This window comes from Syngnathus scovelli, chromosome 16 (assembly GCF_024217435.2).
Source record: "Syngnathus scovelli strain Florida chromosome 16, RoL_Ssco_1.2, whole genome shotgun sequence".
Taxonomy (NCBI): domain Eukaryota; kingdom Metazoa; phylum Chordata; class Actinopteri; order Syngnathiformes; family Syngnathidae; genus Syngnathus; species Syngnathus scovelli.
In genome coordinates, this window is record NC_090862.1 from 13512657 (window position 1) to 13525000 (window position 12344).

A 12344-nucleotide genomic window follows, 5' to 3' on the forward strand; every position below is an offset into this window, starting at 1 on the left:
GTGCCGGGCGGCGTGCGCGAGCTCGCCGGCCGCGATCTCCTCCGCGGTGCTTATAAACAGCAGCATGCGCACGGCCTCCCAGAATTTGAACACATTTCGTCAATAAATTTCGCATATTGAATTTTGAAGTTTAATATAATGCAACAATTGAGCTCGACTTATACAAAGGATATATCATAAAATCGTAAATTTCCGTCGAATTTTAGGGGGTCGACTTATACACCGAGTCGACCTGTACACCGGCAAATACGGTAAATACGATTAAATAAAATGATACGACTGGCATAAAAACAAATATAAACCACATAAAAATAAAAGTCACCATTACGTTGAATTATTGGGAGCACCGAGCTTGTTTCTCAGAAACGAGCCGGTCCCATCCAGGCGTAATCGGAGACAATGAAACCCGAAGTGGTTAAGGTTTGTCTTTTAATGCAGGATGCTTGGTCTCCATGTGCCGAAGCAGTTTTGAAGGCTTCATTGGCTTGCTCGCTAGTTTCAGGGGCGATTGTGTCTATAAAATGCAAAATGTTGGGTCACCTCACGGCTTACGGCCATACTACCCTGAGAACGCCTGATCTCGTCTTATCTCGGAAGCTAAGCAGGGTCGGGCCTGGTTAGTACTTGGATGGGAGACTGCCTGGGAATACCAGGTGCTGTAAGCTTTTTCTTTTTCTTATGTGCACTTCAAGCTCTTTTTTTTTTTTTCTTTTCTTATGTGCACTTCAATCGTTTAAGCCAAGACCTTTTTACAACACCCATCACGAATGGCATTCGGAAACTGCAAGCCTAGTTTGAACTCCGACACTGAAACTACAACACGAGTTCAAAACCTCTATGTACAGTGAATAAAGAGCATGGCTCCCTGTGAACTCAAAGCAGCAGTCTTTACTTGTAAAAGAACCCAGCACAACACATTGCGCTTCCATGTAGTGTTTTTACCTTTTTCATGACATTTATTTTGATACAGCCAAATGCAGGTTTTGTGCACTTCACTTTTCCGTTGGGCATTCGCGTAGAACCCTATTCCAGTTACGGCCAGATTCTTTTAGACTAGTGGTCCCCAACCTTTCTTGCGCCACGGACCGGCTACGCGTCAGAAATATTTTTGCTGACCTGCCTTTATATATATAAATAAACAATAAATCAATATAAATAAATACTACATTTATAATAAGTATATATACCGTTTTTGCCGGTGTATTGGTCGACCTTTTTCGATCCAAAATCGACCGAAAAAAATCGACCTCGACTTATCCACCGAGTCATAAAATTTAACTTCGTATTCATCGCTTCAAATGTGATGGTAACCAAGGCCGTTTCTCATGCATCTCATTGTGCGTTGCACTTAGAAAATTTGAACCGGGCGGCGTGCGCGAGTGCGCGGCCCGCTGGAAGTCGAATGAGGCGCCGCGACCACCTCCGCGGTGTTTATAAACCGCCGATCCGCTCGGCGGGGGCTATTTTCGGCCACTTGGCTCGTGCGCACGGCCTCCCGGATGTGCCGGGCGGGTGCGCGATCTCGCCGGCAGCTGGAAGTCGAATGAGGCGCCGCGACCACCTCCGCGGTGCTTATAAACAGCCGATCCGCTCGGCGGGGGCTATTTTCGGCCACTTGGCTCGTGCGCACGGCCTCCCGGATGTGCCGGGCGGGTGCGCGAGCTCGCCGGCCGCTGGAAGTCGAATGAGGCGCCGCGACCACCTCCGCGGTGCTTATAAACAGCCGATCCGCTCGGCGGGGGCTATTTTCAGCCACTTGGCTCGTGCGCACGGCCTCCCGGATGTGCCGGGCGGGTGCGCGAGCTCGCCGGCCGCTGGAAGTCGAATGAGGCGCCGCGACCACCTCCGCGGTGCTTATAAACAGCCGATCCGCTCGGCGGGGGCTATTTTCGGCCACTTGGCTCGTGCGCACGGCCTCCCGGATGTGCCGGGCGGGTGCGCGGGCTCGCCGGCCGCTGGAAGTCGAATGAGGCGCCGCGACCACCTCCGCGGTGCTTATAAACAGCCGATCCGCTCGGCGGGGGCTATTTTCGGCCACTTGGCTCGTGCGCACGGCCTCCCGGATGTGCCGGGCGGGTGCGCGAGCTCGCCGGCCGCTGGAAGTCGAATGAGGCGCCGCGACCACCTCCGCGGTGCTTATAAACAGCCGATCCGCTCGGCGGGGGCTATTTTCGGCCACTTGGCTCGGGCGCACGGCCTCCCGGATGTGCCGGGCGGGTGCGCGGGCTCGCCGGCCGCTGGAAGTCGAATGAGGCGCCGCGACCACCTCCGCGGTGCTTATAAACAGCCGATCCGCTCGGCGGGGGCTATTTTCGGCCACTTGGCTCGTGCGCACGGCCTCCCGGATGTGCCGGGCGGGTGCGCGAGCTCGCCGGCCGCTGGAAGTCGAATGAGGCGCCGCGACCACCTCCGCGGTGCTTATAAACAGCCGATCCGCTCGGCGGGGGCTATTTTCGGCCACTTGGCTCGTCTGCACGGCCTCCCGGATGTGCCGGGCGGGTGCGCGAGCTCGCCGGCCGCTGGAAGTCGAATGAGGCGCCGCGACCACCTCCGCGGTGCTTATAAACAGCCGATCCGCTCGGCGGGGGCTATTTTCGGCCACTTGGCTCGTGCGCACGGCCTCCCGGATGTGCCGGGCGGGTGCGCGAGCTCGCTGGCCGCTGGAAGTCGAATGAGGCGCCGCGACCACCTCCGCGGTGCTTATAAACAGCCGATCCGCTCGGCGGGGGCTATTTTCGGCCACTTGGCTCGTGCGCACGGCCTCCCGGATGTGCCGGGCGGGTGCGCGAGCTCGCCGGCCGCTGGAAGTCGAATGAGGCGCCGCGACCACCTCCGCGGTGCTTATAAACAGCCGATCCGCTCGGCGGGGGCTATTTTCGGCCACTTGGCTCGTGCGCACGGCCTCCCGGATGTGCCGGGCGGGTGCGCGAGCTCGCCGGCCGCTGGAAGTCGAATGAGGCGCCGCGACCACCTCCGCGGTGCTTATAAACAGCCGATCCGCTCGGCGGGGGCTATTTTCGGCCACTTGGCTCGTGCGCACGGCCTCCCGGATGTGCCGGGCGGGTGCGCGAGCTCGCCGGCCGCTGGAAGTCGAATGAGGCGCCGCGACCACCTCCGCGGTGCTTACAAACAGCCGATCCGCTCGGCGGGGGCTATTTTCGCCCACTTGGCTCGTGCGCACGGCCTCCCGGATGTGCCGGGCGGGTGCGCGAGCTCGCCGGCCGCTGGAAGTCGAATGAGGCGCCGCGACCACCTCCGCGGTGCTTATAAACAGCCGATCCGCTCGGCGGGGGCTATTTTCGGCCACTTGGCTCGTGCGCACGGCCTCCCGGATGTGCCGGGCGGGTGCGCGAGCTCGCCGGCCGCTGGAAGTCGAATGAGGCGCCGCGGCCACCTCCGCGGTGCTTATAAACAGCCGATCCGCTCGGCGGGGGCTATTTTCGGCCACTTGGCTCGTGCGCACGGCCTCCCGGATGTGCCGGGCGGGTGCGCGGGCTCGCCGGCCGCTGGAAGTCGAATGAGGCGCCGCGACCACCTCCGCGGTGCTTATAAACAGCCGATCCGCTCGGCGGGGGCTATTTTCGGCCACTTGGCTCGTGCGCACGGCCTCCCGGATGTGCCGGGCGGGTGCGCGAGCTCGCCGGCCGCTGGAAGTCGAATGAGGCGCCGCGACCACCTCCGCGGTGCTTATAAACAGCCGATCCGCTCGGCGGGGGCTATTTTCGGCCATTTGGCTCGTGCGCACGGCCTCCCGGATGTGCCGGGCGGGTGCGCGAGCTCGCCGGCCGCTGGAAGTCGAATGAGGCGCCGCGACCACCTCCGCGGTGCTTATAAACAGCCGATCCGCTCGGCGGGGGCTATTTTCGGCCACTTGGCTCGTGCGCACGGCCTCCCGGATGTGCCGGGCGGGTGCGCGGGCTCGCCGGCCGCTGGAAGTCGAATGAGGCGCCGCGACCACCTCCGCGGTGCTTATAAACAGCCGATCCGCTCGGCGGGGCTATTTTCGGCCACTTGGCTCGTGCGCACGGCCTCCCGGATGTGCCGGGCGGGTGCGCGAGCTCGCCGGCCGCTGGAAGTCGAATGAGGCGCCGCGACCACCTCCGCGGTGCTTATAAACAGCCGATCCGCTCGGCGGGGGCTATTTTCGGCCACTTGGCTCGTGCGCACGGCCTCCCGGATGTGCCGGGCGGGTGCGCGAGCTCGCCGGCCGCTGGAAGTCGAATGAGGCGCCGCGACCACCTCCGCGGTGCTTATAAACAGCCGATCCGCTCGGCGGGGGCTATTTTCGGCCACTTGGCTCGTGCGCACGGCCTCCCGGATGTGCCGGGCGGGTGCGCGAGCTCGCCGGCCGCTGGAAGTCGAATGAGGCGCCGCGACCACCTCCGCGGTGCTTATAAACAGCCGATCCGCTCGGCGGGGGCTATTTTCGGCCACTTGGCTCGTGCGCACGGCCTCCCGGATGTGCCGGGCGGGTGCGCGAGCTCGCCGGCCGCTGGAAGTCGAATGAGGCGCCGCGACCATCTCCGCGGTGCTTATAAACAGCCGATCCGCTCGGCGGGGGCTATTTTCGGCCACTTGGCTCGTGCGCACGGCCTCCCGGATGTGCCGGGCGGGTGCGCGAGCTCGCTGGCCGCTGGAAGTCGAATGAGGCGCCGCGACCACCTCCGCGGTGCTTATAAACAGCCGATCCGCTCGGCGGGGGCTATTTTCGGCCACTTGGCTCGTGCGCACGGCCTCCCGGATGTGCCGGGCGGGTGCGCGAGCTCGCCGGCCGCTGGAAGTCGAATGAGGCGCCGCGACCACCTCCGCGGTGCTTATAAACAGCCGATCCGCTCGGCGGGGGCTATTTTCGGCCACTTGGCTCGTGCGCACGGCCTCCCGGATGTGCCGGGCGGGTGCGCGAGCTCGCCGGCCGCTGGAAGTCGAATGAGGCGCCGCGACCACCTCCGCGGTGCTTATAAACTGCCGATCCACTCGGCGGGGGCTATTTTCGGCCACTTGGCTCGTGCGCACGGCCTCCCGGATGTGCCGGGCGGGTGCGCGAGCTCGCCGGCCGCTTGAAGTCGAATGAGGCGCCGCGACCACCTCCGCGGTGCTTATAAACAGCCGATCCGCTCGGCGGGGGCTATTTTCGGCCACTTGGCTCGTGCGCACGGCCTCCCGGATGTGCCGGGCGGGTGCGCGAGCTCGCCGCCCGCCGGAAGTCGAATGAGGCGCCGCGACCACCTCTGCGGTGCTTATAAACAGCCGATCCGCTCGGCGGGGGCTATTTTCGGCCACTTGGCTCGTGCGCACGGCCTCCCGGATGTGCCGGGCGGGTGCGCGAGCTCGCCGGCCGCTGGAAGTCGAATGAGGCGCCGCGACCACCTCCGCGGTGCTTATAAACAGCCGATCCGCTCGGCGGGGGCTATTTTCGGCCACTTGGCTCGTGCGCACGGCCTCCCGGATGTGCCGGGCGGGTGCGCGAGCTCGCCGGCCGCTGGAAGTCGAATGAGGCGCCGCGACCACCTCCGCGGTGCTTACAAACCGCCGATCCGCTCGGCGGGGGCTATTTTCGTCCACTTGGCTCGTGCGCACGGCCTCCCGGATATGCCGGGCGGGTGCGCGAGCTCGTCGGCCGCTGGAAGTCGAATGAGGCGCCGCGACCACCTCCGCGGTGCTTATAAACAGCCGATCCGCTCGGCGGGGGCTATTTTCGGCCACTTGGCTCGTGCGCACGGCCTCCCGGATGTGCCGGGCGGGTGCGCGAGCTCGCCGGCCGCTGGAAGTCGAATGAGGCGCCGCGGCCACCTCCGCGGTGCTTATAAACAGCCGATCCGCTCGGCGGGGGCTATTTTCGGCCACTTGGCTCGTGCGCACGGCCTCCCGGATGTGCCGGGCGGGTGCGCAGGCTCGCCGGCCGCTGGAAGTCGAATGAGGCGCCGCGACCACCTCCGCGGTGCTTATAAACAGCCGATCCGCTCGGCGGGGGCTATTTTCGGCCACTTGGCTCGTGCGCACGGCCTCCCGGATGTGCCGGGCGGGTGCGCGAGCTCGCCGGCCGCTGGAAGTCGAATGAGGCGCCGCGACCACCCCCGCGGTGCTTATAAACAGCCGATCCGCTCGGCGGGGGCTATTTTCGGCCACTTGGCTCGTGCGCATGGCCTCCCGGATGTGCCAGGCGGGTGCGCGGGCTCGCCGGCTGCTGGAAGTCGAATGAGGCGCCGCGACCACCTCCGCGGTGCTTATAAACAGCCGATCCGCTCGGCGGGGGCTATTTTCGGCCACTTGGCTCGTGCGCACGGCCTCCCGGATGTGCCGGGCGGGTGCGCGAGCTCGCCGGCCGCTTGAAGTCGAATGAGGCGCCGCGACCACCTCCGCGGTGCTTATAAACAGCCGATCCGCTCGGCGGGGGCTATTTTCGGCCACTTGGCTCGTGCGCACGGCCTCCCGGATGTGCCGGGCGGGTGCGCGAGCTCGCTGGCCGCTGGAAGTCGAATGAGGCGCCGCGACCACCTCCGCGGTGCTTATAAACAGCCGATCCGCTCGGCATGGACTATTTTCGGCCACTTGGCTCGTGCACACGGCCTCCCGGATGTGCCGGGCGGGTGCGCGAGCTCGCCGGCCGCTTGAAGTCGAATGAGGCGCCGCGACCACCTCCGCGGTGCTTATAAACAGCCGATCCGCTCGGTGGGGGCTATTTTCGGCCATTTGGCTCGTGCGCACGGCCTCCCGGATGTGCCGGGCGGGTGCGCGAGCTCGCCGGCCGCTGGAAGTCGAATGAGGCGCCGCGACCACCTCCGCGGTGCTTATAAACAGCCGATCCGCTCGGCGGGGGCTATTTTCGGCCACTTGGCTCGTGCGCACGGCCTCCCGGATGTGCCGGGCGGGTGCGCGGGCTCGCCGGCCGCTGGAAGTCGAATGAGGCGCCGCGACCACCTCCGCGGTGCTTATAAACAGCCGATCCGCTCGGCGGGGCTATTTTCGGCCACTTGGCTCGTGCGCACGGCCTCCCGGATGTGCCGGGCGGGTGCGCGAGCTCGCCGGCCGCTGGAAGTCGAATGAGGCGCCGCGACCACCTCCGCGGTGCTTATAAACAGCCGATCCGCTCGGCGGGGGCTATTTTCGGCCACTTGGCTCGTGCGCACGGCCTCCCGGATGTGCCGGGCGGGTGCGCGAGCTCGCCGGCCGCTGGAAGTCGAATGAGGCGCCGCGACCACCTCCGCGGTGCTTATAAACAGCCGATCCGCTCGGCGGGGGCTATTTTCGGCCACTTGGCTCGTGCGCACGGCCTCCCGGATGTGCCGGGCGGGTGCGCGAGCTCGCCGGCCGCTGGAAGTCGAATGAGGCGCCGCGACCACCTCCGCGGTGCTTATAAACAGCCGATCCGCTCGGCGGGGGCTATTTTCGGCCACTTGGCTCGTGCGCACGGCCTCCCGGATGTGCCGGGCGGGTGCGCGAGCTCGCCGGCCGCTGGAAGTCGAATGAGGCGCCGCGACCACCTCCGCGGTGCTTATAAACAGCCGATCCGCCCGGCGGGGGCTATTTTCGGCCACTTGTCTCGTGCGCACGGCCTCCCGGATGTGCCGGGCGGGTGCGCGAGCTCGCCGGCCGCTGGAAGTCGAATGAGGCGCCGCGACCACCTCCGCGGTGCTTATAAACAGCCGATCCGCTCGGCGGGGGCTATTTTCGGCCACTTGGCTCGTGCGCACGGCCTCCCGGATGTGCCGGGCGGGTGCGCGAGCTCGCCGGCCGCTGGAAGTCGAATGAGGCGCCGCGACCACCTCCGCGGTGCTTATAAACAGCCGATCCGCTCGGCGGGGGCTATTTTCGGCCACTTGGCTCGTGCGCACGGCCTCCCGGATGTGCCGGGCGGGTGCGCGAGCTCGCCGGCCGCTGGAAGTCGAATGAGGCGCCGCGACCACCTCCGCGGTGCTTATAAACAGCCGATCCGCTCGGCGGGGGCTATTTTCGGCCACTTGGCTCGTGCGCACGGCCTCCCGGATGTGCCGGGCGGGTGCGCGGGCTCGCCGGCCGCTGGAAGTCGAATGAGGCGCCGCGACCACCTCCGCGGTGCTTATAAACAGCCGATCCGCTCGGCGGGGGCTATTTTCGGCCACTTGGCTCGTGCGCACGGCCTCCCGGATGTGCCGGGCGGGTGCGCGAGCTCGCCGGCCGCTGGAAGTCGAATGAGGCGCCGCGACCACCTCCGCGGTGCTTATAAACAGCCGATCCGCTCGGCGGGGGCTATTTTCGGCCACTTGGCTCGTGCGCACGGCCTCCCGGATGTGCCGGGCGGGTGCGCGAGCTCGCTGGCCGCTGGAAGTCGAATGAGGCGCCGCGACCACCTCCGCGGTGCTTATAAACAGCCGATCCGCTCGGCGGGGGCTATTTTCGGCCACTTGGCTCGTGCGCACGGCCTCCCGGATGTGCCGGGCGGGTGCGCGAGCTCGCCGGCCGCTGGAAGTCGAATGAGGCGCCGCGACCACCTCCGCGGTGCTTATAAACAGCCGATCCGCTCGGCGGGGGCTATTTTCGGCCACTTGGCTCGTGCGCACGGCCTCCCGGATGTGCCGGGCGGGTGCGCGAGCTCGCCGGCCGCTGGAAGTCGAATGAGGCGCCGCGACCACCTCCGCGGTGCTTATAAACAGCCGATCCGCTCGGCGGGGGCTATTTTCGGCCACTTGGCTCGTGCGCACGGCCTCCCGGATGTGCCGGGCGGGTGCGCGAGCTCGCCGGCCGCTGGAAGTCGAATGAGGCGCCGCGACCACCTCCGCGGTGCTTACAAACAGCCGATCCGCTCGGCGGGGGCTATTTTCGCCCACTTGGCTCGTGCGCACGGCCTCCCGGATGTGCCGGGCGGGTGCGCGAGCTCGCCGGCCGCTGGAAGTCGAATGAGGCGCCGCGACCACCTCCGCGGTGCTTATAAACAGCCGATCCGCTCGGCGGGGGCTATTTTCGGCCACTTGGCTCGTGCGCACGGCCTCCCGGATGTGCCGGGCGGGTGCGCGAGCTCGCCGGCCGCTGGAAGTCGAATGAGGCGCCGCGGCCACCTCCGCGGTGCTTATAAACAGCCGATCCGCTCGGCGGGGGCTATTTTCGGCCACTTGGCTCGTGCGCACGGCCTCCCGGATGTGCCGGGCGGGTGCGCGGGCTCGCCGGCCGCTGGAAGTCGAATGAGGCGCCGCGACCACCTCCGCGGTGCTTATAAACAGCCGATCCGCTCGGCGGGGGCTATTTTCGGCCACTTGGCTCGTGCGCACGGCCTCCCGGATGTGCCGGGCGGGTGCGCGAGCTCGCCGGCCGCTGGAAGTCGAATGAGGCGCCGCGACCACCTCCGCGGTGCTTATAAACAGCCGATCCGCTCGGCGGGGGCTATTTTCGGCCACTTGGCTCGTGCGCACGGCCTCCCGGATGTGCCGGGCGGGTGCGCGATCTCGCCGGCCGCTGGAAGTCGAATGAGGCGCCGCGACCACCTCCGCGGTGCTTATAAACAGCCGATCCGCTCGGCGGGGGCTATTTTCGGCCACTTGGCTCGTGCGCACGGCCTCCCGGATGTGCCGGGCGGGTGCGCGAGCTCGCCGGCCGCTGGAAGTCGAATGAGGCGCCGCGACCACCTCCGCGGTGCTTATAAACTGCCGATCCACTCGGCGGGGGCTATTTTCGGCCACTTGGCTCGTGCGCACGGCCTCCCGGATGTGCCGGGCGGGTGCGCGAGCTCGCCGGCTGCTTGAAGTCGAATGAGGCGCCGCGACCACCTCCGCGGTGCTTATAAACAGCCGATCCGCTCGGCGGGGGCTATTTTCGGCCACTTGGCTCGTGCGCACGGCCTCCCGGATGTGCCGGGCGGGTGCGCGAGCTCGCCGCCCGCCGGAAGTCGAATGAGGCGCCGCGACCACCTCTGCGGTGCTTATAAACAGCCGATCCGCTCGGCGGGGGCTATTTTCGGCCACTTGGCTCGTGCGCACGGCCTCCCGGATGTGCCGGGCGGGTGCGCGAGCTCGCCGGCCGCTGGAAGTCGAATGAGGCGCCGCGACCACCTCCGCGGTGCTTATAAACAGCCGATCCGCTCGGCGGGGGCTATTTTCGGCCACTTGGCTCGTGCGCACGGCCTCCCGGATGTGCCGGGCGGGTGCGCGAGCTCGCCGGCCGCTGGAAGTCGAATGAGGCGCCGCGACCACCTCCGCGGTGCTTATAAACAGCCGATCCGCTCGGCGGGGGCTATTTTCGGCCACTTGGCTCGTGCGCACGGCCTCCCGGATGTGCCGGGCGGGTGCGCGAGCTCGCCGGCCGCTAGAAGTCGAATGAGGCGCCGCGACCACCTCCGCGGTGCTTATAAACAGCCGATCCGCTCGGCGGGGGCTATTTTCGGCCACTTGGCTCGTGCGCACGGCCTCCCGGATGTGCCGGGCGGGTGCGCGAGCTCGCCGGCCGCTGGAAGTCGAATGAGGCGACGCGACCACCCCCGCGGTGCTTATAAACAGCCGATCCGCTCGGCGGGGGCTATTTTCGGCCACTTGGCTCGTGCGCACGGCCTCCCGGATGTGCCAGGCGGGTGCGCGGGCTCGCCGGCCGCTGGAAGTCGAATGAGGCGCCGCGACCACCTCCGCGGTGCTTATAAACAGCCGATCCGCTCGGCGGGGGCTATTTTCGGCCACTTGGCTCGTGCGCACGGCCTCCCGGATGTGCCGGGCGGGTGCGCGAGCTCGCCGGCCGCTTGAAGTCGAATGAGGCGCCGCGACCACCTCCGCGGTGCTTATAAACAGCCGATCCGCTCGGCGGGGGCTATTTTCGGCCACTTGGCTCGTGCGCACGGCCTCCCGGATGTGCCGGGCGGGTGCGCGAGCTCGCTGGCCGCTGGAAGTCGAATGAGGCGCCGCGACCACCTCCGCGGTGCTTATAAACAGCCGATCCGCTCGGCATGGACTATTTTCGGCCACTTGGCTCGTGCACACGGCCTCCCGGATGTGCCGGGCGGGTGCGCGAGCTCGCCGGCCGCTTGAAGTCGAATGAGGCGCCGCGACCACCTCCGCGGTGCTTATAAACGGCCGATCCGCTCGGCGGGGGCTATTTTCGGCCATTTGGCTCGTGCGCACGGCCTCCCGGATGTGCCGGGCGGGTGCGCGAGCTCGCCGGCCGCTGGAAGTCGAATGAGGCGCCGCGACCACCTCCGCGGTGCTTATAAACAGCCGATCCGCTCGGCGGGGGCTATTTTCGGCCACTTGGCTCGTGCGCACGGCCTCCCGGATGTGCCGGGCGGGTGCGCGAGCTCGCCGGCCGCTGGAAGTCGAATGAGGCGCCGCGACCACCTCCGCGGTGCTTATAAACAGCCGATCCGCTCGGCGGGGGCTATTTTCGGCCACTTGGCTCGTGCGCACGGCCTCCCGGATGTGCCGGGCGGGTGCGCGGGCTCGCCGGCCGCTGGAAGTCGAATGAGGCGCCGCGACCACCTCCGCGGTGCTTATAAAAAGCCGATCCGCTCGGCGGGGCTATTTTCGGCCACTTGGCTCGTGCGCACGGCCTCCCGGATGTGCCGGGCGGGTGCGCGAGCTCGCCGGCCGCTGGAAGTCGAATGAGGCGCCGCGACCACCTCCGCGGTGCTTATAAACAGCCGATCCGCTCGGCGGGGGCTATTTTCGGCCACTTGGCTCGTGCGCACGGCCTCCCGGATGTGCCGGGCGGGTGCGCGAGCTCGCCGGCGGCTGGAAGTCCAATGAGGCGCCGCGATCTCCTCCGCGGTGCTTATAAAGTGCCGATCCGCTCGGCTTGGAGCTATTTCCGGCCTCCCGTTGGTGCCGGGCGGCGTGCGCGAGCTCGCCGGCCGCGATCTCCTCCGCGGTGCTTATAAACAGCAGCATGCGCACGGCCTCCCAGAATTTGAACACATTTCGTCAATAAATTTCGCATATTGAATTTTGAAGTTTAATATAATGCAACAATTGAGCTCGACTTATACAAAGGATATATCATAAAATCGTAAATTTCCGTCGAATTTTAGGGGGTCGACTTATACACCGAGTCGACCTGTACACCGGCAAATACGGTAAATACGATTAAATAAAATGATACGACTGGCATAAAAACAAATATAAACCACATAAAAATAAAAGTCACCATTACGTTGAATTATTGGGAGCACCGAGCTTGTTTCTCAGAAACGAGCCGGTCCCATCCAGGCGTAATCGGAGACAATGAAACCCGAAGTGGTTAAGGTTTGTCTTTTAATGCAGGATGCTTGGTCTCCATGTGCCGAAGCAGTTTTGAAGGCTTCATTGGCTTGCTCGCTAGTTTCAGGGGCGATTGTGTCTATAAAATGCAAAATGTTGGGTCACCTCACGGCTTACGGCCATACTACCCTGAGAACG

General features: G+C 65.7%; 2 non-coding genes across 2 annotated transcripts in view; both read left to right on the forward strand.

Moving 5' to 3' along the window:
* The first annotated feature begins 546 nt into the window (after positions 1–546).
* LOC125984294 (5S ribosomal RNA) lies at positions 547–665 on the forward strand. Its single transcript, XR_007486917.1, has one exon. It is a non-coding gene; the product is annotated as a 5S ribosomal RNA (ribosomal RNA).
* Positions 666–12317: 11652 nt separating this feature from the next.
* The window catches only part of LOC125984295 (5S ribosomal RNA), a 119-nt gene continuing 92 nt past the window's right edge, over positions 12318–12344 (forward strand). The window contains exon 1 of the ribosomal RNA XR_007486918.1: positions 12318–12344. This exon is cut by the window's right edge and continues 92 nt beyond it. This is a non-coding gene — a ribosomal RNA (5S ribosomal RNA).